This window comes from Heterodontus francisci, unplaced genomic scaffold (assembly GCF_036365525.1).
Source record: "Heterodontus francisci isolate sHetFra1 unplaced genomic scaffold, sHetFra1.hap1 HAP1_SCAFFOLD_897, whole genome shotgun sequence".
Classification (NCBI taxonomy): domain Eukaryota; kingdom Metazoa; phylum Chordata; class Chondrichthyes; order Heterodontiformes; family Heterodontidae; genus Heterodontus; species Heterodontus francisci.
Window position 1 is genome coordinate 120,001 of NW_027141674.1, and position 5,000 is coordinate 125,000.

A 5,000-nucleotide genomic window follows, 5' to 3' on the forward strand; every position below is an offset into this window, starting at 1 on the left:
CAAGGCCTTGTTTTCTCTCGCTCGCCAAAACACTTTGTCTGTTTTCACAGCCAGTCTACCGGCCTAGACCCAACTGTGCGATATTTCAGAGCCGGCAACAGAGCATGGAAAGTCCGCCAGATTTACCCTTAAATGCTCATAAATGACTTCCAGGCACTCTTCGGAAGGTCTTTTATTTCAAAAGAAGGTCCTTCCTTGAGGGAGCACTTCTTCGGCCACTTTGCAAGTGCAACCGCTGCCAGCAAAAGTTCTGAAAATCGAGTTCCCGAAAATCTCCGGGTACCCCGCCAACCCCCAGCCACCCGAATCGCAAGTGTCAATTCGGCGGGTTGCCTGCCGGTAGTCCTTCCGAAAATGAGGCGCCAAATCGCCGCAACGGCCATTTTTCATTTCGGCATCGGGACTTCCGACGGCAACTGATTAACTAGCCCGGGGACTAGAGCGGCAGCAAATGCAACGTGCCCTCTTGGCGGGAGCAACTTGACCGCCCCCGTGGGGAAAGGTCAACTCGGGGCCCGGGAAAGTCGCCGAGTCCGACCCCATACACTTCCATGAGTTGGGGGTTTTGGCCTTCCCGGCCCAAGGCTCGCCTTATTTCGGCCTGCACTTTCGGAAAAGGGTGCATTCCTTTTGGTTAATGATTTCACCAGCCCGGGTCTTAGCCTCTGCCTCGACGGCTAAGTCTTTTGGTTAATGATTTCCTGCGGCTGGGACTACCCTTTCCCCCCGCCCTGCAGGCACCCGGGTCGGGAGGCCGTCGGGGGCACTTTCCGGGGCAAATCCGGACCCTTACGCAAGGGAGAGTGCGCCCCCCGCCTCGGCCGGGGGGTCAGGCTGCCGCCTATTAAGCCCGACAGAAAACCCGAAAAATGGACGAAAATGGGAAAAAATCCCCATCCGAAAAAGGCTTAAAAGTCGGTTGGGCGGCAGCTAGGGTCGGTCTCTGCAGACCTGGAGGCTCGGGTGGACTCTTGGAATAAACGTCCAAGTCCCGACTTGCCACCTCCTACTACTGTGCAGATACCCCGCCAACCCCCAGCCACCCGAATGACAAGCGTCCGATCAGCGGGACGAATTTGACAACTCTGGCCGGACCTCTGGAACTCCATCCCGGGTAACCGGGGCAAATTTTTCCGCTTGATCGCCCTTCCACTGGTTAACCATTTGCCCTTTCGGACTTAGTCTCTGGACATTATTCGACTGATTTTCTGGTTAACCATTTGCCCTTTCGGACTTAGTCTCTGGGCATTATTTTCGACTTTTTGGTTAATGATTTCACACTTTTTACTTACTTTTGCGCTTTTTGGTTAATGATTACTCTGCTTACTGGTTAATTATTTGCCCTTTCGGACTTAGTCTCTGGACATTATTTTCGAGTTTTTGGTTAATGATTTCACACTTTTAACATATTTTTGCGCTTTTTGGTTAATGATTACTCTGCTTACTGGTTAATTATTTGCCCTTTCGGACTTAGTCTCTGCACATTATTTTCGAGTTTTTGGTTAATGATTTCACACTTTTAACATATTTTTGCGCTTTTTGGTTACTGATTTCATACTTTTTACTTACTTTTGCGCCTTTTGGTTAATGATTACTCTGCTTACTGGTTAACCATTTGCCCTTTCGGACTTAGTCTCTGGACATTATTTTCGAGTTTTTGGTTAATGATTTCACACTTTTTACTTACTTTTGCGATTTTTGGTTAATGATTACTCTGCTTACTGGTTAACCATTTGCCCTTTCGGACTTAGTCTCTGGACATTATTTTCGGGTTTTTGGTTAATGATTTCACACTTTTTACTTACTTTTGCGATTTTTGGTTAATGATTACTCTGCTTACTGGTTAACCATTTGCCCTTTCGGACTTAGTCTCTGGAGATTATTTTCGAGTTTTTGGTTAATGATTTCACACTTTTTACTTACTTTTGCGATTTTTGGTTAATGATTACTCTGCTTACTGGTTAACCATTTGCCCTTTCGGACTTAGTCTCTGGACATTATTTTCGAGTTTTTGGTTAATGATTTCACACTTTTAACATATTTTTGCGATTTTTGGTTAATGATTACTCTGCTTACTGGTTAATTATTTGCCCTTTCGGACTTAGTCTCTGCACATTATTTTCGAGTTTTTGGTTAATGATTTCACACTTTTAACATATTTTTGCGCTTTTTGGTTACTGATTTCATACTTTTTACTTACTTTTGCGCCTTTTGGTTAATGATTACTCTGCTTACTGGTTAACCATTTGCCCTTTCGGACTTAGTCTCTGGACATTATTTTCGAGTTTTTGGTTAATGATTTCACACTTTTTACTTACTTTTGCGATTTTTGGTTAATGATTACTCTGCTTACTGGTTAACCATTTGCCCTTTCGGACTTAGTCTCTGGACATTATTTTCGGGTTTTTGGTTAATGATTTCACACTTTTTACTTACTTTTGCGATTTTTGGTTAATGATTACTCTGCTTACTGGTTAACCATTTGCCCTTTCGGACTTAGTCTCTGGACATTATTTTCGAGTTTTTGGTTAATGATTTCACACTTTTAACATATTTTTGCGATTTTTGGTTAATGATTACTCTGCTTACTGGTTAATTATTTGCCCTTTCGGACTTAGTCTCTGGACATTATTTTCGGGTTTTTGGTTAATGATTTCACACTTTTTACTTACTTTTGCGATTTTTGGTTAATGATTACTCTGCTTACTGGTTAACCATTTGCCCTTTCGCACTTAGTCTCTGGAGATTATTTTCGAGTTTTTGGTTAATGATTTCACACTTTTTACTTACTTTTGCGATTTTTGGTTAATGATTACTCTGCTTACTGGTTAACCATTTGCCCTTTTGGACTTAGTCTCTGGACATTATTTTCGGGTTTTTGGTTAATGATTTCACACTTTTTACTTACTTTTGCGATTTTTGGTTAATGATGACTCTGCTTACTGGTTAACCATTTGCCCTTTCGCACTTAGTCTCTGGAGATTATTTTCGACTTTTTGGTTAATGATTTCACACTTTTAACTTAATTTTGTGCTTTTTGGTTAATGATTTCATACTTTTTACTTACTTTTGCCCTTTTTGGTTAATGATTACTCTGCTTACTGGTTAACCATTTGCCCTTTCGGACTTGGTCTCTGGACATTATTTTCGAGTTTTTGGTTAATGATTTCACACTTTTTACTTACTTTTGCGATTTTTGGTTAATGATTACTCTGCTTACTGGTTAACCATTTGCCCTTTCGCACTTAGTCTCTGGAGATTATTTTCGACTTTTTGGTTAATGATTTCACACTTTTAACTTAATTTTGTGCTTTTTGGTTAATGATTTCATACTTTTTACTTACTTTTGCCCTTTTTGGTTAATGATTACTCTGCTTACTGGTTAACCATTTGCCCTTTCGGACTTGGTCTCTGGACATTATTTTCGAGTTTTTGGTTAATGATTTCACACTTTTTACTTACTTTTGCGATTTTTGGTTAATGATTACTCTGCTTACTGGTTAACCATTTGCCCTTTCGCACTTAGTCTCTGGAGATTATTTTCGACTTTTTGGTTAATGATTTCACACTTTTAACTTAATTTTGTGCTTTTTGGTTAATGATTTCATACTTTTTACTTACTTTTGCCCTTTTTGGTTAATGATTACTCTGCTTACTGGTTAACCATTTGCCCTTTCGGACTTGGTCTCTGGACATTATTTTCGAGTTTTTGGTTAATGATTTCACACTTTTTACTTACTTTTGCGATTTTTGGTTAATGATTTCACACTTTTTACTTACTTTTGCGATTTTTGGTTAATGATTACTCTGCTTACTGGTTAACCATTTGCCCTTTCGGACTTAGTCTCTGGACATTATTTTCGAGTTTTTGGTTAATGATTTCACACTTTTTACTTACTTTTGCGATTTTTGGTTAATGATTTCACACTTTTTACTTACTTTTGCGATTTTTGGTTAATGATGACTCTGCTTACTGGTTAATTATTTGTACTTTCGGACTTGGTCTCTGGACATTATTTTCGAGTTTTTGGTTAATGATTTCACACTTTTAACATAATTTTGCGCTTTTTGGTTAATGATTACTCTGCTTGCTTGTTACTGATTTCCCCTTTCGGACTTGATCTCTGGCCGTTCTTTTCGACCTTTTTGGATCAGGTTTCCACACTCTGAAATTATTTTGGGCTCACTGATTAGGCGAGATCAAGGGGGCATGCCTGGGCACTTTGGGCTCAGTTTGGGAAGGCGGCGTCCGTGTGCTCCTCCGCCCTTCCCGCACTTGCGGCTAGGTTTGCCAAACTGCGCTGACCCGCAGCCCTGCCTTTTTGCCCACGGCACACGGAACGACTCAAGTCTGGCTCCGTTCCAGGCCGTTGCCTCCGGCTGCCCGCCGTCCGGCCGGCCTGGGACGTACCCCGGCTGACGGCGCCGGAGGCCCTCTAGCAGCCACCGGTGCCGCGGGCCAATGGGTCCGGGCGTTCCGGAGCTATCGGTGGGGAAGTGCTCTCCCCTTTTCCTGACGCCGTTCGCCCGAGCAGAGGTGCAGCCTGACGGGACTGCTGTCGCCTTCCGCGGCGCACCGGCCCCTTTCACCTGCCGTCGACCGCGCGGAGCTCGGACCTCCCTCCCCGAAGTTATGGCCCCGGCGCCGGAGGGTGCCCGGGGCCGGGCATTCAGCGGGGTGAGTCTTAACCTTCCCGGTCAGCCTGCGGGGTCGGTGCGCCGGCACTCGACGCCGGAGGGTCCCCTCTTTCCGTAGAGCCCCGCCCGGTGCCGATCGGCCGGCGGATTGCGGAGCGAACCGCGCCTGACCGACGGGCCTCGGAAACCCGTTGCAGTCGACGGGGGGGGAACCGGACAGCGGGACGAGGTGCCGATTCCACCCGCAGATTCGATCCCGAAATCCCGCGGGATTCGGCGGTCCGACCCGACAGATTCAAACGTCGCCCGGGCGGCCCCCAGCGGTCGGGCCGGCCTGGTTCCGCCACCGCCCGATGCCCCTC